Consider the following 22,445-nt stretch of genomic DNA (forward strand, 5'->3'; position numbering starts at 1 on the left):
ATTAGTTATTTTAGTGTTCATCACTTGACCAATAGGAAAGCTAGTCATCTCTTGTTTTAGGCAAACTTTGCACTTAAATGCTTTTCTGCTCGGTTGTTGCAATCATTAGACAAGATATTGAATGTTAGGACGTTTGTAGTTATCGAACAGCTTTATTCTTCTATTATTTTTTGGCCAAAAGTTGCAGTTCCGCAACAAGTAGCTCACCGCCCCATGATGCTTTGAGCGCCCATGGTGGCTGAGGTGGTCACGTGGGGTCTCCATGCAAACTCCCATAGACGGCTTGCCAGCTTTCCCTCTAGGTAATAGTAAGTAACTCTATGGCAGGAAGTGACCTATGAAAGGGGATAGTCACCTTCCTATGCACTGCCACTCCGCTCCCTGCATTATCACTCTAGCAGGTTCATGAGAATCGGCCGACGCCACTGGCTGGAAGGGGGGTCCTTTGACCGGGAAAAGCCGCCTCTTTCTTGAGTTGTATCCGTGCCTTGCAGGTAAGGATATTTATTTATTTCGGAATACTGTCAATCCCATCTTGGGATTTTTACTGGAGAGGGCAAAACATACAAATACAGGTTCAGTGCTAAATTTTTTTTAAGAGTAGAAAATAAAGGCAAAACATGCAATACAAATGGCAATAATAAAGCAATCATGTCATCAAACTGATGATGTCACTTGATTACAATAAATACACCGAGAAGAGTACTGCAATACAAGAATACGAGCAAGGTTATGATGAGAGGAATGAAAGTACAGAACTCTCAGCGAGGGTAATAAATTTGTCTATGGTGCGCTGGGCTGTGATTGACGGATGCAATTGATTCCAATCTCGAAGAACTTGTGGAAAAAAAAGAATGTTGGAAAGTATTACTGTTACAGAAATATTCTTCAAGGGTGAGTGCATGCTTGTGACGTGTTCCTCGTGTAGTGGATAGATTCTAGTAGTTTAAAATATTGCTCAAATGTTTAGTGGAATATCCCAAGGTGTAGTAGATTTGTAATCAGGGAGCAATCACCCACTGGCATCCACACAAGCGCAGGCGTACGGCTACAAAGAGTTCGTATTTAAAGGGAAACTGCATAGGGTTTAGAAATCAACGAGCTTAAGAGGGTCGAACGTGTGAAACTTGCAGGTAAAGCATGCGAAGTCTTTTTGGGCCAGCACTTGAAATGGTGGAGTAATCGCCGATTAAACTGCGGACGCCCTTCAAGCTTCTCCGCAGCGCACAACGCCAAGTGGGGGCGCATGATGACGTCATCGAAGGTATCGGTACATTTCCAACGCACAAACGCCTGCTTTGAAGGAAAAAACAACAACGCCACTGAAGGCAAACCCTGCCGAGAGTTGTTTGGCAGCGTCTAACGCGTCAGGGAAAGGTGTGGATGACGACAGCGCTAATTTGAAATTATACCTTCCGTGACGTCACGCTGAGTTTCCCTGCACTCCTCCGGTGCAATGAGGAGAAGGCCAAAATTCAATCGCCGATTACGTCACTATTTTGAATGCTAGTGCAAAAACACTTCGCATGCTTTACCTACAGCCTATATAGATTTGAATCCTTGAATATCGAGAAATTCTCAAAAAAGTGTTGCAGTTGCCTTTTAAAGAAAAATTCGTACTGGTCCGGGGTTCGAACTCGGGACCACCACTTCACCGGAGCAGTCGCTTTACGAGCTGAGCTGACCAGGACGGCAAGCTCATGGTAGGGCGAGAGCGAATTAATCAATAATTGAAAGTGGGAACTATGGTGGTCAAATGTTTAGGGGAATCCCCCATGTTTGAGTAGATTTGTAATGTAAATTTAAAATATTACGAAATTACGGCAAAAAGAAAATTTTCCTAAAGTAGCATATCTAGAATGCAGAAAATGGGCGGTGTCTCCTTCGCGTCTGTCCTAGTGCTGTCAGTGGCGCCCCCCACTTCCACCCCTTTGGCTCTGCCGCTGACTCACGCTGGGTTGGGTATGCGCGATGCCGCGAGAGAGATGCCCAAGGACCGCGCGTAGGGAGATACAAAAAGAGAAAAAGGCTCATAGGAGGTAAAGCGACAGAAAGAAGCTGGAAAACAAGCAAAAAGGCCCAAGGGGGTGGGGGAATTGGATCGGGATGCCCGGCTGGGGTTGCAGCGACCGACGCAGAGAAACAAAAGCACGGCAAACAAGACAAGGCAAAGAGTGTGTGCAGCGAACGGCGTGGATGAAGGGATGCCCAGCACGGTGCCGCCCGATTTCACGTGCAATGTGATGGACTGTCTCTTAGGAGATGCGGAGGTAGCGACGCGGGAAGCGTGTGTTCTACCGTTGGCTCCTCTCTGAGACCCTCTGAGCGTGGTCGATACGGTGGTGTCAGGCGAAGCGTGTGGGACTGCATAACGGATTGACCCGCTGAGAGTCTCACCCCCGTATTCACAAACCTAACTTTTAGTTAACTTTCGTCTCTAGCCACTTAAAAGCTCCTTAAGCTGTTTCATAAACTGCACTTACGAACAAATCTATCCTTTCCTTAAACTTTACTTAACCAAAGATCAGTCTGCGCTGCTTTACTGAGAGCGGACACACACACCGACCAAGCGTTGCGGAGAAACTTGACGTCGACAGGAGGAGATTGTCGAGGGGTTAAAAATTGTAGCTTGATGCACCAAGCTCAGTGTCTTAAGTTATTTACAGGTGTGTGCCTTTGTAGCTATGCATTAATTCCTAAGAGTCATGTGCTTCGCGCAATATTGCATTTCAAACAATTTCTTTGCGAGCATATGTCCTTAAGCTGATGACTGATGCTCTCATCTGTTAGTTTTTAATTGGTGCCTTGTCACAAAGAAATTATTTCCGCATCGTGAAGTGCATCGAGGTGATTAATGTAAGAACAACACGTAAATATAGAGAGATGAGGGTAGAATGACGACTCTCTGAAAACTTCAGTTGTAAATTTGCCAGAGAACTAAAGTCGTCATTCCTTTCCTGTAACGGGATATGCGCTGAAGCGATGACAGCTTGAATGCATAACAATTATTTTTATATCGAAAATTAATGCGATGACCGTATATGACGTTGCTATACTAGCACACATACGCTTGTCGTCCTTTAAAGGGTGCTTTATGACGTGACTTGGGTGTCTTGTGAAGAAGCAAGCCACCAAGTTGTACAATTGAGCGAAACAATTAGAATATTCCTAACGCACGACCGGAAACCCATTCGTTAAAATAGTAAACCTGCTCATGCGATGGAGTAACGTGACATTGTGCGTGTAATGTGATATGCACACGTAACGGAACCGGGTACCGGACACAGGCTGAAAAGAAAACGGTATGACCAGGGCAAGAACATATTCTGCGAAGCATTGATACTCGGATTGCCCGAGTAGTCTGAATTATTCATCTTTCAACTTAGTGACAACTTGTTTTCCCTTTTCTTACGTGTTTAGTTCTGTACTCGAGGTCTAGCAGTAGCATACCGGTGCCTCGGTTTCAGTACGGTTATCCATACAGCAAGTAACCGTCGTTGCCTTATCGGATATCTGCGATAGAATCCCCCAGTTACTTTCACTGGCCGAGAAGTTAAAACTGAGCCTTTTGTACCTTTTTTTTTAATCGAGCACGAAACATAATTTCCCACTAACGCGTTCCATACTGCCCCACTCAACGAGTGGTAGCTGTGCAACCATTCATTCCCGGCCAGATTTGTTTCGGCGGCGACCAAATGGGCGGAGTGTGTACGCGGGCCAGCGGCCATTCGCCGCCGCTCTCGCGCGAGCCCGGGGCCGAGCCCGGAGCACATCGGTTTGCACACTCACGCGAACGGCTGATCCGCTCCGCCCCGATGATGAGCCGCAGTCCCTGCTGTCACTGGAGCCGGGCGCCGCCGTCGCATGATGACCGCGTGGAGTGCGAACCCCGATCCCCACGGCAACGTCGTCGTCGAATCCACCGCTCTCGCAGTTCGCGCGTCTCACTCGTATGCCCCTCGACTACGTCTCGCAATGGGTGCTAGGGAGGAGGGCAGTGGGCATTCGGAACCCCCGATCTCCCGCAGCTCCTGATTGGTCCGCGTCGTTGCCGGTAACGCATTCTCCTCTCCCCATTGGTGACGGGCTTCGATCCGTCCGACCAATGGGAGAGGCGCGTCGAGCGCGTGCCTGGGCGCGCGCGCGGAACGCATCGTTGTTTCGTTTGTTTTCCGGCGTGCGCGCGCGTACGCGCGCCGTATTTCTTGTTGACTTCTTTCGCTCGGAGCGCACGCGGGGCGCAGACGGGGTTTTTGGGGAGACCTTCGTATTCCGGCCGAGACCTTTCTATTTAGAAGACCGTTAAGGGCGACCTTCTCCCTTTCCACTCCATCCTCCTCAGCCGGTTATGCGCGCCACGGTGACCGCGCGCAACTCTCCGCGCGCGCGTTTCGCGCGCGCCCGCGTTTTTGGCGCGCAAGACGAAGGGGGGAAAAAGAGCGTGACCTTCGGGAGCTCGCGCGGACCTCTTACTTGTCGGCGTTCGGTGCTTTGGGGGAAGCCGCGGGTTTTCGGAGTTCGAACTTCCGGTCGCGGGGCTGGCTCGTGCGGCCAGAGTTCGTTGATCTCTCCTTCCACCCGCGGTCGCTGCCCGCACGCGGTGATGACCCCCCAGTGGTGGTGGTGTATAGAGTTTTGGTTTTTGACGAACTTGAGAGTGAAAAACCGTGCGGTGGACCACGCGAGACGCGGAGAAGATGAGTTATGTTGCGGGGGCAAGAAGTGGGGAGGCGGGGGTGACCGGAGTTGGAAGTGGGGAGAGGGGTCAACTGTGACGAACGCGCGGTCGTATCGTGTGCGGTGATCGGTCTCCGAAAAGAGTCTATAACTGGACGACAAACCGCGTCGGCGGAGGGGTGGCGAGGTGGACGAAGTAGATATCGAGTGCGTAAAAAGGGGGCTCCCGACGACGAGCAGACGACGGCGATTGCTGCACTGGCACGTGCCAGCCTCGTGTGCACGTGGTGAACATGTCTCTTTCTTGCCCCCCCCCCCCCCCCCCCTCTCCCCCCCTGAACGTACGCAACCCTAGTCGGCCCCACCTTTCTCTGGTCTCCTCGGCTGACGGAGCACGGACATTAAAACCAATGACTGGCTCGGAAGACCTTGGCGAATGGCGGAGACAACAGAAGCGGGGAGGTCGGCTGGAAGAAGAGTAGAAGGGAGGGTGCGTACGGGACAGACGCAATACCGTCGAGATGAGTGCATTGTTTGCGCGCGGAGACACCAGATGCCGCGTGTGCTGCGTGCGTTGGTGCGTGCCCTACGCCGCACATGGCGGACGGAGAAAGTCATAGCGGAATGCTACACTGAGGGGACTTCTGTGGAAGGCGGCAGGAGAGAGATTGTTGCGTGGAAGAAGAAGGGGAGGGAGGCAGGGCGTCTGCCGATGCAGCCGACGTAGGGACGCCGCCGAGACAGTGATGGATTCCGGCGGCTCGGTTATGTTGTCGGTATAGCGTTTTGGCTGCGGGCTTAAGCGCTATGCCCGACGGAGAACTGAAGACAGAAGGCGGGGTAGAGATGAAGGTTCCCTCGACCGTCATTCTGCCCCTTTCTTCGTGAATTCATCTGTGTGCGGCAGTCGGCAGGTGCATGCTTGTGTTGACGACGCTAGAGGAAGGGAGAGGGTGAGAGAAAGATACTTTATCACAGTCTCCCTGCGATTCTTGATGCATCTCTTCGCGGGATGCATCCGAAGAGAAGTGTTGGCAATGAAGACATTCCTATTATAGGCAGGCATGTTTGGTTAAAATTCGTGTATCTGATCTCTCATCTCGAGTGTAGGGGTGAGAGATGTTAGTGAACTATGTTTTCCGAACAAATCAAGGTAATTCAGCGCGGATTTTATGACCATTTCTCTTGAGGACGAAAAACGCTCCAAATGACGATTTCTGGCGGCCACTGCGGCTCTGCCAAAACATCGTGCATGTGCCCAAACTTGTGCTGCATAAAAAAGCACCGGTGTTGGCCGCTGTCGGCATTTCGTTACAGTGCAAGTCTATATGTGAGTGCATGGAGCTGTGCAGCCTTTCTGATGCAAGTTTCAATCAATACTGCTTCACTTGCTTAAAATGGATAGGGCACGGTTGATGAACCCGTATTAAAAATAAGGGGGGACACTTAAGTACCGCCTAGAGGGTATGACGTGATAGCTAAGGCGCTGCTGTCCATATATGCAGAATTTTCATTCCCTACTCAAGAGTGATAGGGAAAGGGATGCGCCACTGCAGCCCTGGGATGGCAGGCACCGCCACCTGTGGGGGACTTGTGCAACCCGTGTTGCTCTTCCCGAGCAACTTCTCGCGACCAGTCATTAATTTAACTGCCTCGTTTCATGGTGCGCAGTTTCTCACAATACGGAGGGCAGGTTGCGATTGCACTACAAGATCCCGTGACCTATACGTGGCCACCCTACCCCCTCGGTTGCTTCTCTAGGGATTTTTCGTGGATTTTGCGTTCACGATCAACGAAAGCCAGATTTTCTGCGACACGCCAGCCCGTTAAATTCAGTGCCCTCCCTCTGAAGCAGGGGCCGAATTACCGAACGCTCTCAATATCAAGAGTCTCAATGCCCCGCTCCTATTCGCTGGTGATGGCGACGTTCTGATCAGGGCCGACCAATAGAATTGGTGCTTTGAGACACTCTTCAGATTGAGAGCGTTCCGTAAATCGGTTCCAGATTTCAAATGAAAGAAAATCAATTCTGTTATCCGAAGCTTGTTTCGGCAACGAACAGAAAAAGCATAGAATCCAGCTGTATTTAGAAAGCGCCAGTTTCGGGTGAAGAAAAGACCGATGTCGGTGGGCATTGCGTTTGAAAGTGCATGATATACGAGGGTGAATTTGAAGGTCTTTAAAACGGTACCTTGCGTTCTTCAGGATTCCGGAAATTTTAAATTTTTATTTCACTTTGCTGAAGGTAAGGAGACTCCACTCGGACATTGTTAACAAAGCGGACTGAGGAAATCAGCGAGGCTTATAAATGTGTTTGAATACTGTTTAGTCAAAAACTTCAACCGCAAGTATGCACTAACATTTTCTCTTGCAGGCAGTTTTGTTTTCAGTGATTTAGAAGAAATATGGTGGAGCTCAGTATGGCGTCATGAAGATTTTGTAGCCCGTGATTTAACAAAGATGCTTCTGAGTCCCATCCGCGGGGGCGTAAGTCCAGAAATGCGAACTTTTTTCAACAGTGGGAATTGGAAAGGTCCGCAAATTTTATGTTCAAATATTTGCATTGCGTTATTTTTTTGAATTGATATTAATCATCTGTAAGCACTGTTCCTTGCAACCTTTTCTCGAATCGAAACGTTCCGCTGAGAATATTGACTCTGGACAGTTGAAAGACAGTGAGTGAAAAGTGGGATTTGCGTTCATTCCATAATAATTACCTATATCGCGATACCATGAAACCAGGTGAATTGCCCGCACATATTTATCTCTTTAACGGAATGACATGGAATAAACTTCCCCTGGCATGTCCTGCTTTCTAAGTGACCAAATTTAGCAAGCATTTTCGCTACCGCTCAGCAGAGACAGTACTAGAAGTTATGATAAATCAGATCGGCAAAGATGTGATAAAACATGGGCTTGTGGGAGACCATGTATGATAGAAGAGGGTGGGAGGGCTATATTCTGCGATTGTATCAATAAACATTAATATTATTACTATTCGAACAAAAGAAAGCAGCTTCAACAAAGGCATTCAAAACCGGTTCATTGCACCAGTGGCGTATTGGTCTTGTCTGGTTTGCTATAAAAACTTCAGGTCTGTCATAGATATAGTTACCTAAAATCTAACTACACACACGTTCGCTCACCGCCGGTAATCTATCCTGGACTGTGAACGTAACCGAGCCCCGGCGTGTCGTCAGTGGCACCAAAGCAAGAAAACCGGCACTATAATGCAGAATGCATCCAAGGGATGTCCCGCGAACAGCACACTTTACAAAGTGCGAAAAGTGTGCTGTTCCCGCGAGGTTTTTTGTCCATATGTTTCGAACAGCACACTTTGAGCTCCCATAAGGATCCAAAATAATGCACCTATAACAATGTCAATGTCATGGCTCTCTAAAGTTACTATTTTGTAAGACGCCAATTCTTATACGGCCCCGACGGGCTAATAAAGCCGGCGTGGAAACAACGGAAATGTACGTTTTGGGTCCCTATAGGCAATCACTCATCAATCACCATCATCGTAATCTCACCCACCATCATCATCAGCGCTGGCGGCACAAATCATTCGAGCAACAGTTCTGCACATTCTCTACATGTTGTACGTGGTGTAGATTGCGTATAAAATGCCACAATTTTAACACTGTTGCCCGGGCCCATGCTTGTGGTCTGGTTCAGCCAGTCAGCCCATGCAGCCCGTCAACACAACTTTAATAAACGTTGTCGCAGTCTGGCATACTTGACTATCGCCATAATAGTTAGCTAAATCATTTCGAGAAGCCTGCTGCCAGGCGAGCCTGTTTCTTTTCTTCCTTATTGTCGTCACCTTAATCATCAACATCGCCGCTGTCGTCATCGCCGTCATCATCATCATCTGATTTGATTTATCGGCAGGGCAAAGACCCATCAGGCTATTCTCTCCAGTATAAAGAAATGCCTTCCCGTCGGACAGAGTTCAAAAAGCATCGCCTCAGCCATCGGAAAAGAATGTGCTGTGGGAAGAAATGCTAGGCATTCACAAAAGAGATTTGTTTTTATGAAAGCTAAATAAAATACGAATAAAAATATGCTTTCAGGTTTGCGTGTTGTTTGTAGGTTTCTAAATATCTAATTGTTAATGGCTGATGTGTCTGTAATGTGTACCACTGCTACAGCCCATTTGCCGTCATTAATGCCCCGCCGCTGTGGCTCAGTGGCTGTGGCGTTCGGCTGCGGACCCGAAAGACGCAGGTTCGATCCCGGCCGCAGCTGTCAAATTTCGATGGAGGAGAAGTTCCAGATGCCCGCGTACTGTGCGATGTCGGTGCACGTTAAAGAACCCCAGGTGGTCGAAATTTCCGGAGCCCTTCACTACGGCGTTCCCCGTAGCCTGAGTCGCGTTGGGACGTTAAATCCCAATAAACCAAACCAAATCGTCAGTAGTGGGACGTTAACAAAACGCTTTTAGGAGTCCTGATCAGCTGTTGGCTGTAGGTTGCTTTAAACTTTCGTCTCGGACATCTTTGAGAGGTAAAGATGCGCAATTTCAAACAGTTTTTCGGGATAGAACCCTGTTTGAGCGGGGTTCCCTGCCGATGCAGGGTATTGACCATTGATGCCGTGCATGTGCGCATATTGACGGCTGCATTTTTCTGAACAGCGCTAAGTGGGCTCTTCAGTGAGCGAGCAAATTATCAAGCCAGCGGCGTTTTCTTAGTCGAAAGCGGGTTTTTATCTGTATTTGGATGGTACACCGAATTTGAAGCTTCTGTTCTAGATTAGATAGGCTTTTGCTTAATCAAAGATGAGGGTGATCTTGACAAGATTGCGACTAAATCGATTAATGACTTGGAAGTATAGATAATGCTTGCGGAAAACAAAAATGAAATTTTCGTATTTCCTTTCCGCGGAACTGAAAAATATTCTTGGTTGAAAATGGCCTGCTTTATTTAAATTCTTCGTATAAAAACGTGATCTTTAAATAAAAAATAATCAGAAATACGGCTACTATTTTCTTCATTAGGCTTCAGCAATGATGCTTTCATGTTAACAGAAACCTGGCTGCCTGATAATAACAATAATGTTCATTTTGCCACGTTACCACAGCTGCGTCGTGGTTTTTACTCAATAGCGGACTGAAATGTGACACTCTCGCCCAATTTTGTGCTTTCAGTGATGGATATATGGAATATTAATGGTAATTACTATCGACCACTCGCTGACAATATTTCTAGCTTTATTAATTTCACTGATCAGTTTGTTGGCTTTGTAAATGAAGAAAGTTAGATAAGTTATCTGAATCTAGGCATGATGTGTGACAAGATTCATACGCGGTATTTTAATGTGATTTAAAGCAACAACAGAGAAATTGTCATTTCGACACCTACTCATGTTACTTGTCCTTCAGAAACGCAAATCAATCTTTTTATTACAAGCTATGTTTTATGTGTTGAATCGAAGTAGTCTTTTGTGATATTATTGACGACCTTGATATATTCATGGTGGCCTAAATGCCTAAATGTTGTAAAAAATCAAGGCTATCCTATGCTACCCATATTGTCTCTGGAAAAAATTTAGAAAAGTTGCGAGATGATAGGACAGCTTTCTTTGACTTGTATTCTACGGAAGCCTGCAATATTTTTTCCGAAGTGCTTACTGACATTTTGAAAAAAAGTGTATGCAATTTTTTTTGTATATGTAACCAAAATGCTGCCGAAACGTATAAGAAAACTATGAATTGCAAGTGATTTATTCAAGCAAATGAAGGAAAAAAACAAAATATGCAACAGGTTCATTAAGTACAGGGACTCTCAATTGTTGGCCAGATTTTATAAAGCCCATCGAAACAATCTGAACACAGATATTAGTTTTCCAAGAGATCTGTATTCCTGTGAATACTTCGAAGGATGTAACAATAATTCAGACCTGTAATGAAAAAAAAAAAAAACTTAATTCGCTGTTGCAGCCCCCGAGAAGGGACAGCGTCATTGAAAGCATATGTGGTGGCAATGTGCTCACGGGGACCGCTATGTCCAATGCTTTTAACAGCGTCTTCACAGATATGACAGGCATGCTGCCTATCCCTTCATCAATGATCGCATAGGAAGTGGCTTGTTTCTTCATTGTGTTTCTGAAGCCGAGGTGTATCAATATTTCTGGGACTTTCTAATAGTTTGGTCTGCTACGCGGACGATTTTCTGGTTAGGCCAGTCGTTTCTTTATAGACACATACTATATTCTCCACTAACTTGTTCAACGTGTTATTAAATGGCGCCTTTCCAAATAAAATGCAGGTGGCTAGAATAGTACTAGTTTACAAAAAAGGTGATAAGAACTCTATTGAAAATAGCAGGCCAATTTCTATCCTCCCTATTTTCTGCAAGGGCTTAGAAAAACTTATTTTCTCCCGACGATAGAAATTCACAGGAAAATTACATAACAAGATGGCAATTTAAATTACGGAAGAATAAATAAACTGAACTGGCGCTCCTCCACGAAAAAAGTACATCTTAAACAGTTTTGACAAGAAACATGTAGTATTAAGTATTTGCATAGAACTGTGAAAAGCCTTCGACTGGTTAAGCCACAAATTTCTTATTAGGAACCTAGAAACGTGCTTAAGTAGAGGCCTTCCAATGCAACTTTTCAAATTTTATCTTTCCAATCATGCACAGTTTACAAGTGCATGATTGGAAAGTCTGTAAAAATTGTCCGTAAGTAATTGGAGTCCGGCACAAATAATTTTAAATGTGGAGCGCCGCAGGGGAGCATATTGGCCCTCTGCCCTTTAACCTATGCATTAACAACATAGAAAACATCACTGACCAAGCATAATTTTTAACTTATGCAGATGACACAAGTATTTTCCTTTCCGCGAGCGACTGCGACATCCTGACAGACAACGTGAACATTGATTTGTCTCAACTAAACACCTGGACAGAACAAATTAGGTTCAAAATGAGTGCAAACAAAGGAAAGGCTGTTATCTTCCGACCAAAGAATAACCTTCTGCTTACGAAGAAAAAATTACTAATTAATGCAGAAGAAATTGAGAATGGTGACAAGTTTGAAACGCTCGGAGTTGTCTTTATCGAAACAATGTTATGGGATCATGTTAATAACATCTTTCCGAAACTCGCTCGTGCCGTAGGCCACCTATATCGCCTCAAAAGAACACTTCTAGCGGGGGATTAAAAAGCTTGTATATAAATCGTTGTTTTCCCCTATCTTAACTACCGTCACCTTGTCTGGTGCTTGAGTACTCTAACAATCTTGAAAGAATTTATCTGCTCCAAAAGAAAATCTTAACAGTGTTCCTGTTTAGACATGCATCTTTATAATGAATGCCTCCTCAGAGTACTGCTTTGTTTGGTTTGGTTTTATGGGGTTTAACGGCTCAAAGCGACTAAGGCTATGAGAGACGCTGTAGTGGAGGGCTCCGGAAATTTCGACCACCTGGGGTTCTTTAACGTGCACTGACATCGCACAGCACACGGGCCTCTTGAATTTCTCCTCCAAAGAAATTCAACCGCCGCGGCCGGGATCGAACCCGCGTCTTTTGGGTCAGAAGCCGAGCACCATAGCCACTAAGCCACCGCGGCGGCTTGAGTACTGCTTTGTACTCCAGCTGAAAACGCTGTTACCCTCGGCGCTATGGCCCAACAAAATCTGGCTATTTCAACGAGTTACGTGCCCTGGAGAGGTCGCTTTGCCTGCAAGCTTCTCGGAAGTGCGTGTATTTTGGCGCAGTGTAGCCAGAATTTGTTGGGCCACAGCATCAAGGGCAACAGCGTTTTCTAAATTCTGAAAACTTATATGGATGTTACTTACGGTGGGCTACACGCCTCTCAGAAATTAAGTAGACTAACAGTAATAGTTAAAAGATAACTATTCTATATTAGTTAACCAGCGCGTTAGTTAGCACGCCATAGCTGTATTCTGGTGTACTACGCCGCTGACAATGGTACACCGAAAAAAAAAATCGTTCTTCTAGCTAGAAAAGCCTATTTTTTAAAATTGTGTAGAGTCTTAGATGAAACACCCTGTATACGAATGCTCGTGGCGTGAATTCCCGTTTTACAGAACCACTGTGTTGTCCACCGGGAATTGTGTTTAGTTTCAGTCTAACCTCCAAAAAAGAGAGAAGATACAAACGGGTGGATTATGCAAGTGGGACGATGTTACCACATAGTGCAATCTTCTGAGATTATCGGAGAAGGCTTGCGTACGACGGACATGGAGATGCCACGTAATATCGGACGCGAATGCTGGTCTAAGCGTATAGCTGCCATGTTTACCAACTATTGCGTGGTTTCGCTATGTTGTTGTTTTTAGTGGCTATTTATTTATAAAATGACACATACACTTTTGTCTCCGATAATACTCTACTTCTGAACTACACGCGGTAGCAGTGGCGTAGCCAGAAATTTTGTTCGCAGGGGGGGGGGGGGGTTCATGTTGCAGCGCGGCCTCCTCATAGAATTTGTGGAGAGATCAAACGCAAGAATAATAACTGCATTGCCATTGTGTATTAGTTAACGCTAAGCACTGTCAAGACAAGTGAAATATGTATTTTTTTTAAAGATAAAACAATGCATTCGTATGTCTTAAAAATCGTGGCAGACATAACTGATACCATTGCTTCCATGTTTTTGCGTATTTAATAAGTAAAGAAAATATCACACCAAGTCTAGACCTACATCAGTCCGAAACCAGCAAAGCACTGCATGCCGCTGATATGAAAAACCTAAACGTCATGAAATGAGCAAGTAGAGGGCAAATATTTTAATGAATGTTTGTCGTTCAAGAACCTTTACAATTTTGTACATATGCAACGGCCAGGGAAAAATCTCAATGACGCTGTCCTTCGTTCCAGAGTACTGCGCAGCAGCAGCTGCCACCGGTCATGTACTGCGAGTAATTGCACCGAAATTTTAGTCGCAACAGCGAGCACATGAACAAACGAGGAGTGCTGAAAAATGTACATTAGGAATGCGCAGATAAAATGGAGTATTAGAAATGCGAAGATAAAACTTCATAAACGACAAAAAAGTGTCGCTGGAAACAAATCAGTGTATGCATACACAAAACCTCGCTACAAGTTATTTAAATACATCTATATATGTCTCCATTAAATCTACGTATCTAAGCAAAAATCACTCTATATTGTGCGTCAAACAAGGCAAATAAACATCTTTCGCAATCACAGATAGTAAACTTTACAAACGGAAAGACAGACGATCGAGGCAAGAACAAAACTAAGATAGCAGAAGTCGCGATATGTACTTGGGCCATGCTGCGGTTGGTGACAGTTATAAAAACAAAGCCACATAAACCCCCGGGCGATGGTGAGACACGATTTCTTCAAAATTTGTGCATGCGTACAGTCACAGAAAAAACATTTACGCGATACGGGTTCCACGAAAAAAGTTATGTTTGCGTGGTCAAGCAAACTGTCATTAAAAATTCTCGAAACACGAGGGAACATACAGTATATGCTCTCACTGGAACGACACGGCTGACAAGGTAGCGATGCAACACAGCAATTTCTTTTTTCATGGGAGTCGCATCTCGTAAACTTCATGACCGCATTATCTGGGTCTTCCTCATATTACTTCCGTTTCAACATTCGAGCTATTAGGTACTACAGAGTGTTGTATCCTAAAGCGTCGGAAATCTGTTTGCACGCTGAACTTCCCTGAACTGCTTTTCCCCGTTAGAAAGTGTCGTCGCGCAACAACCGTATACATCCGACCGCTACATAGTAGCAGCCAGTACTAGGGACCACGAAGACTCATCCCACATCTGCAACGCTGTCGCGTAAGGTTTATAAATTACGCTGGATTTCCTGCACACAGCTCAATCCCGTCGCTCGGCTTCAGCCAGCCGAGCTTCGCGAATGCGATCTGGATCAGCCAGATTGATTAACTTATGGCGGCCGCAAGATGTATCGGACACTCCGCGGATGATCTCCACCAGACGCGCCACTCCTGCAGCGGTGAGGGCGGCCGCAGCCTTTCTTCCCCCGGATGATGCAGATCCCTGACTAAAAGGAGTCTGCGCACCGTGCGCGGCAGAGAGTACCCTCCGAGATAGAGAGAGAGAGAAAGGGGTCTGCACGCGCAACAAGACGGGAGGAAGACGTGCAGGCATGGTGGCATGGTAGGCCTACAAAAACAACGAATGATAAAGGAAAGAAAGAAAGCTTAAAGGAAGGAAAAGAATGAAAAAAGCAAACTCTCCCACTCCAGCATCGCATCCGGTGCGAAAGGAGTAGGCAGAAACAAAAAGCAGCGGGGTCCTGGACTTGGGCAGCGGAGAAAAAAAGAAGAGAAAAAAAGAAAGGAGAAGAGAAGCAGGCCGACCTTCGCGTATGTGTGTAAGGTAGCGGCGGACGCGTGCCCGTTCCCTAAAGAAGGTGAAACAGAGAGAAAGAAAAAAGAAAAGAGCGAGCAGGGAGAAGAAAAAAGGGGGGAAGTTAAAAGAACGAGCGGCATGCCTCTCTTTCGGCTCTGCTTTTTCCCCGATGGGGAAGGAAATGGGATGGCGAGGAGGGGCCAAGCAGAGTCGGAGTTTGGGGGGAGACGATGCTGCCCTCTCTCCCCTTTATCCCGGGAGACTGATGCGCGGCCGTCTGGACGCTGCCAGACGAAACCCGATCGATACCCCGAGGACGAAAGGGGTCACCGGCGGTCGGGGAAAGCCCGGTCACGCGGCCACGGCGCACACCTCGGCCCGTTGCTGGTGTGCGTCGCTGCGTAGTGTACATATACACAGCACTCGGAGAATGCACAGACTTGGCTGGAACGGTGTCAGCGTTTGCCAGGAAGTTGAGAATGAAAGCTAAGAAGAGAGACCGACTTGGGGCATTTGCGAGATATTTAGGTTGAAAGGCATCCCCGGCTGTGTTTTGAGGCTAATTGTTTTAACTAAACTTTTCCAATGTTTTCTTATTCGTCACGATCATTAGCGATTGCAAAGGTCCGGTATAAAGGAAATCTCTCCCTATATGTCTTAGTACCTGTATGGCTGAATGCTGAGACAACTCTAGCAGGTCAGCTAATGTTAGTGAAACACATGAAGCAAGCATTACAATAGCACCGAGACTAACGACAACGGGACTAGTCAGAGGCGTGGGCGTAGCGTATCTGGTAACGTCAACGAATAAATAGGATTTTTCAGTTAGAGGAGCGCTTTTTTCGGCAAAGTATTATCAGCGGTGTAGTACATCAGAATACAGCTAAGACGTGCTAACTAGTAGGCTGGTTAATTAATATTTAATAGCTAACTTTCTACATATTACTGTTAGACTCCTTCATTACTGAAAGGCGTCTAGCCCACCGTAAGCAATATCCACATCAGTTTATAGAATTTCGAAAACGCGGTTACCCTCGGCGCTGTGACCCAGCAAACTGTGGCTATTTCTGCGAGTTACGTGCACTGGAGGAGTTGCTTTGCCTGCAGGCTTCTCGAAAGCACGTGTATTTTGGCGCCATGTAGACAAAATTTCTGGGGGCACAGCGCCAAGGGTAACCGCCTTCTCTAAATTCTAAAAAATGATATGGATATTGCTTACGGTGGGCTACATGCTTCTCAGTAATTAAGGAGCCTAACAGTAATAATTAAAAAGTTAACTATTCAATATTAGTTAACCATCCTAGTAGTTAGCGCGTCTTAGCTGTTTTGTGATGCTGACAATGCTATGCCGAAAAAAGCGCTCTTCTAACTGAAGAAACATGTTTTTAAAAATTGTGTAAAATCTTAGGTGAAACATCTGGGAAAATGTACCAAAACTTTATTTTTCACAAATGTGCATACAGTCTTTGGAATGAGCCACAGGCCAAAAGCTAAAGAAAATAGCTTGAAAATGCCTGTGGCTCATCTAAGAGCCATTACAAAATAATCAAAAAATAAACACATGCATACAACGGTGGCAGGTCGCATACGAGCACACCATAGAAGGAATTTATAATATTTACGATTGAACGGATTGCTACACAGAGATGTAGTTTGAAACTAGATAAAACAATTAAAACTGAACAAATGCATTTGAAAGTTATACACTGCTGGGTTGATGACAAATGGGAAAAGGACACCGATACATTCACTAACTACAATACATGAAAAGAAGTTATGGAATATATTATTCACAAAGTACACTTTTAGATCATGTGGTCGGAGGTTATACATGCTAAGCTGGTTAGATTCGTAGCTGTTTAAAACATTAGGTATAAGAAAATTAAGTGCTTGTTTACCATAATTAGTTCTAGCGCGTGGAAGTGTCCATTTTGCAGTTTATCGGGTTTTAACATACTTTTCTATGGGCTTTAACATTGTGATATTAAGCAAAAAGTTACATATTGATGGTGAAGAAAATTTGAGATAGTATAATAGGCGGTACTCAAGAAAAACATTTACACTAATTACTTCATACTTAATAAACAATTCAGCCGTATGGGCAGTAAAACTGGCACCTGCGATAATCCTGATAGCTTTCTTTTGGAGAATTTGAATTTTCTGTAGATTCGTTTTAGATGTGGTAGCCCAAACTATGTGGCAATAGTTAATGTGTGATTTGAATAGGGCATGATAAATCATTCGTTTTATACAGGGAGGAAATTCAGTGCGGTACCGAGCAAGAAAACCAACGGAAGGCGCTAATTTCTTACGAAGATGTGTTGCGTGTGCGGTCCAGCTCATACAGGCGTCAAAAATTACACCGAGTGATCTGAAGGTGTCCACGATTTCTATTTTATGGTTCCCAAGTTGAAGATCATCGTTTAAGTTATTTTTCACGTTTTTTGGAATCTCGTGTATGGAAAGGAATCAGGATGCCTTGCTCCATGCCATCCAAAAAGAAAACGTCCAAACTTTGTTACGTGGCGTTCTTTAAATTGAAATCCAGCTTTCTTGGTGCTCACTTCTAACTGTGAGGAAACTGGAGTCTTGTAAGATACTGTTACGAAAATACCGACAGGAGTAGTCTAATCGTTCCGATGCGTAGCAAAACCTTTCTATTATAGTGTGTCCGGAGCTAGCAACCAGTAGTTAAGACTGCCATTTATAAAAGCAATGTTTCTGAAAAAAGTTAGCGCAACACACAAAAAAGCAATCACAAAAAAGAAGACAGGACGACGCGCTTGTTTTTTGTGTTGCGCTATTTAATCAGAAACAATGCACCAACTCACCCAGCAACAAATTTTACTTGAGTATAAAAGCAATGAGGTGCGTTTCTGACGATAAATAGCAAAAAACTACAATCGTCAGGAGAAGCGATCTGCGGACATGTTGATTGTTATGGTGCAATTTTGCCGTGTGCACAAAAACTGCGTGAATAAGCAACTTCTCTTTGAAAAAAAAGCGCTTATCCAGAATTTCTCAGTAAGATCTAAGAGAATGTACTTTACCCTTCAATACCGAAGGGACTCCTTCACTTTCTTTCTTTGTCGATAAATAAGTATAAATTGATGGCTATGTGCGGTTTGGTAGCCAGTTACAGTAAGGACAAACAAACTCCGTGTTGTATCCAAAGCGGTGAATTATTCCCTTCAGGCGCGGTGCAACTGTCGTCTACCAGATTCCATCCCGTGCAACAACTTTTTCTTCCAGAGAGAACGTAAATCGACAATGCTCGATTAAAAGAGCGCTTGGAAGTATCAATGGGTCCGATTTTTTTTTTGTGAGGAAGCTCTCGTTGACTCGTTGCCGCCACTGTGGATGCATTGCTATCGTTTTCATATGTTGGGTGTGGCCAACACACGTCCAGATATTCTTATGAGAAGATGCGTACACGACTCCTTCGTCAAAGGAACGCCTGCCATTTCGTGATTTATTTGAACAGCTGCGGTACTGCTTAGTAGGCAATTAAAGCTCCCAGCATATAAGGATTGAGCTACGGAAATACCTGCGCCGGTGGGACTGCAAGGCAGCGGGCTTGACGCGAACTGGACTGCTTGATACCTGTAAACGCTTAACTCTTGCGCGTTTCTTCGTATTTTTTTTCCAAATTTTTGAATGAGCTTCGAGTGGGATTTAATAAACGGTGGGCTCAGTCTCAAGGTCTTAATTCTCAACAGAAAATGAGCACCACCATCCTCTTCGCAACGAATGGTTACTCTGCGCGGACACTGTTGATGGCAACAGCTGAATCAATCTTTGAGGGAGTAGAAGTTGGCATATTAAGAGAATAATGGTTGAGGTAAGCAGTGATTTCCGAAGAACTGGCTTCTGTGGCAGTTTACTCCTTTTTGGCTTTAAGGGTAATAGCTTTAAGTGTAAACTATACGTATACATAAGCGACCACACCACATGGTTCGGTATTAAGCCATTTAGTGGGGTACTTATGGCAACATTGAGGCTCTAGATCTTTGTTTTAGGAAGCAGAACCCTTTTTCTCACCTTTAAAGACCGTTGCCCCCTTTTTGTGCTTTGTGCTTTTTGTGCTTTTCGCTTTGTGCTTTTCGCTGCGTTCCTTTCTTAATTGAAACATGAGCGAAACCAGTTCGATGTAACGAAGACCGTAGCAGAGAAGACTCGACAGCTCTGCATATACCAGCGCCGCATTTTGTTTGGTCAATTCTTTTTTTTTTTAGTTTTCCGCTGTTTTCGCACTGGTTTACACTTCTTAAGGAGGTGTTTACCACTACTCAGCCTTATGACCAACAACAGCGTCGAAAAATGGCTAGCGCGAAACATGCAACAGCTCTGAAGGAATAGCCGGAGCCAGAAACGGGCCCAATAGGATTCACTGCACCTGTTAGTCCTTGCGACGAGGAGTAACAGACGCAGTGCGCAATAAGACAACGGACGAAACACGTACGACATGAAATGTGCAGACCGCAACATGAAATCAGCTGCACGACGTTTTGTGACTCGCCGGTTTGAATGTGCCTTAACTGTGGTTGCGACTTATTTGCAGTTTTTCTGTAAAAAAGACATGATTGGACTTTAGGGACTAATGGTTGCGGCGACGGAGTTAGTCCCCAAAGGGCTACCATGTGCAGGCATTTTAGTATTTTCTGGGACATACAGGGTGCTTCACCTAAGCCTTTACACAATTTTTTAAAATTGTGCTTGCTTGCTTGCGTTTTTCGACAGAGCATTGTCAGCGGTCTATTACATCAGAGTACAGCTAAGACGTGCTAACTGTCAGGCTGGTTAACTAATATTGCATAGTTAAAATTTTAATTATTACTCTTAGGCTCCTTAATTACAGAAAATCGTGTAGCCCACCGTAAGTAACACTCATATCAGAATTTTGTAAATGCGGTTACCCTCGACGCTGTGACCCAACAAATTTTGGCTATTTCACTTAGTTACGTGCACTGGAGAGGTCGCTTCGCCTTCAAGCTTCTCGAAAGCACATGTATTTTGGCGCAGTGTAGCCGAAATTTGTTGGGTCAAAGCGCCGAGGGAAACAGTGTTTCCGAAATTCTAAAACTTGATATGGATATTACTTACGTTGGACTACACGCCTCTCAGTAATTAAGGAGCCCAACAGTAATAGTTAAAATGTTAACTTTTCAGTATTAGTTAACCAGTCTACAAGTTAGCATGTCTTAGCTGTATTATGATGTACTACACCGCTGACAATGCCATGCCGAAAAAAGGGGTCTTGTAACCCCAAAATCCTATTTTTAAAAATTGTGTAAAATCTTGGGAGAAACACCCTGCATAGAGTGAACATGCCGACTTGCCGTGTAGTGTGCGTACCGGCGAACAACGTCTCCGCGGCGCTTCAACTTGACCAGGTGAAATGCCCGCACAGCTCCGGGGCGAGAAAGCAGCAGTCGTCGCAAATCTAACGTGGACAGCGCTCGATCGGCTTGATCAGTGGAGTGCGGGGGAGATGCTTTCGCACCGGCCGAAGGTGAAGCCCGCTAAAGAGAGAAACTTTGTCGTCGACGGCGACAACGACGACCGTTCGCACAGTCCCAGACCCGACGGAGAACCCCTTCTTCCCTCCTCCCCCTCCTCCTCTCCGAGTGGCGCGGCACCCAAATAGACAGTTCCTGCCTCCCTCACCCCCCGAAACCAGACCGCTGCCACCGCTATACGACAGCGCGCGTTGTTTTGCGACTACTAGAAAGTTTTTTTCTCCCCTCTCTCTCAGATTCTCTTCCCCGCCGCTGCTCATCTTGTTCTCCTCTTGCTGCTCATCGCAGAGCAAACACTACGGAGTCGGGCTCTCGAAAACTTCGGTGCAGCACAGGGCACGCCTGCAACCTTTAACATACTGCGGGATTCAGGCAGTCAGGGGCTGAATCCACGCACACAGACTAATTCAGAGATGGTTGAGAAGGTTTAATTAACGAATTTAGCTGAATTGACCCTTTTAATGTTGGCAACGATAGCTGCTGATGACGTTACCACGCAAATTATTCAAGAATAGTAATGCAAGAGCTGAAATGATGCGAATACCTCGACACTCAGCAGGCTCTATGCAATGGTTTGGCTGGAAAAATGAAGAAAAAGGATAGCTTTTCTCGAAAATTATCGGCGATGCTATGATTTAAAGTGAAAAATGGTATCGCGCCTGGTGATAATGGGCATCTAGTAGAAAAATAATAAAAAAAAATGGACACGTCTTGCTGCACCGTAGAACGATCTGGGAATGTAAAAAAACGGCGCATTTTTCGATGATGACTCATTCAGTTGGAGAACCTCACTGTATCTAATGCCATGACCGCTGAGGCTTCAGAAAGTTCCCAGATATTGCGGCGACCTCTGCAAAACCGTCTCTTGATTGGCTTAGGCCACCTGAGGCTTTGATAGCGTTGCATCGTTTTAACGACAGACGGCATAGAAGAAGACCGGGAAGGAACCGCGAAGGGCGAAGGGAAAGAGAGACAGCGAGAGAGAGGGACTAAGAGATTTAAGAAGAAGAAACCGAAAAAATAAAATTAAGCGCATAGTGCAGCAAGCTCCCACATCCTTCGCCCGTAAACTTTTTTCTTTCTGTTTTCTTTTGTCGTCGGAGGGCACCAGAACAACGGGAACATCGGAGATCAACGAGACAGCGAAAATAAAAGCGCTGTCTTGCGCGGAGTAGGGGTAAAGAATAAACTTGAGGGAGAGAGAGAGAGAGAGAGAGATAGAAGGAGAGAAAGGGAAAAAAGGAGAAGCGAGCGCGCGAAGCGACGGCTGCCGACGCGGGGAACAGTTTTTAGCATCGTGCTCTTAACCACCGCTTGAGCACGTGCGGCCGTCGCTGCTGCCAGCGCGCGGAAAGAATGTGTCTATACCTGCTTGAGGGAGTGGACCGATATTTCACACCCGCCCGTCTGTCGGCGGTGCTCTTGCCAGCTAGGCTTGCGGAGCTTTGGTGTCACTAATGGAATCAAGGAGGCAGAGAATTGCTGCTGTGTGCAGCGATGCTCATCGCCATGAATCACTCTTGGCTTATCTCACCACGGCAAGAGTTGCCGCTAAGCATTTACCTAAATGGAAGTGGTTGCCTCGCTTTTCGCGTATACAGGGCGTTTCACCTAAGACTTCACACAATTTTTAAAAATAGGCTTTTCAAGTTAGAAGAGCGATTTTTTTCGGCGTCCGCCGCGGCGGCTCAGTGGTTATGGTGCTCGGCTGCTGACCCGAAAGACGCGGGTTCGATTCCGGCCGCGGTGGTCGAATTTCGATGGAGGCGAAATTTTAGAGGCCCGCGTGCTGTGCGATGTCAGTGCACGTTAAAGAACCCCAGGTGGTCGAAATTTCCGGAGCCCTTCACTACGGCGTTCCCCATAGCCTTAATCGCTTTGGGACGTTAAACCCCATAAACCAAACCATTTTTT

At 45.6% G+C, this 22,445-nt stretch overlaps 1 protein-coding gene across 1 annotated transcript in view; it reads right to left on the reverse strand.

The window, feature by feature from the left end:
• hb (zinc finger protein hunchback) overlaps positions 1-20,604 on the reverse strand; it is a 79,648-nt gene extending 59,044 nt beyond the window's left edge. The window contains exon 1 of the mRNA XM_089555498.1: positions 20,368-20,604. The gene's annotated coding sequence lies outside the window, so the exon portion shown is untranslated. The remainder of the gene's footprint in view (positions 1-20,367) is intronic.
• Positions 20,605-22,445: the final 1,841 nt, after the last annotated feature.

This window comes from Amblyomma mixtum, chromosome 8 (assembly GCF_055824585.1).
Source record: "Amblyomma mixtum isolate Tamu chromosome 8, ASM5582458v1, whole genome shotgun sequence".
Taxonomy (NCBI): Eukaryota; Metazoa; Arthropoda; class Arachnida; order Ixodida; family Ixodidae; genus Amblyomma; species Amblyomma mixtum.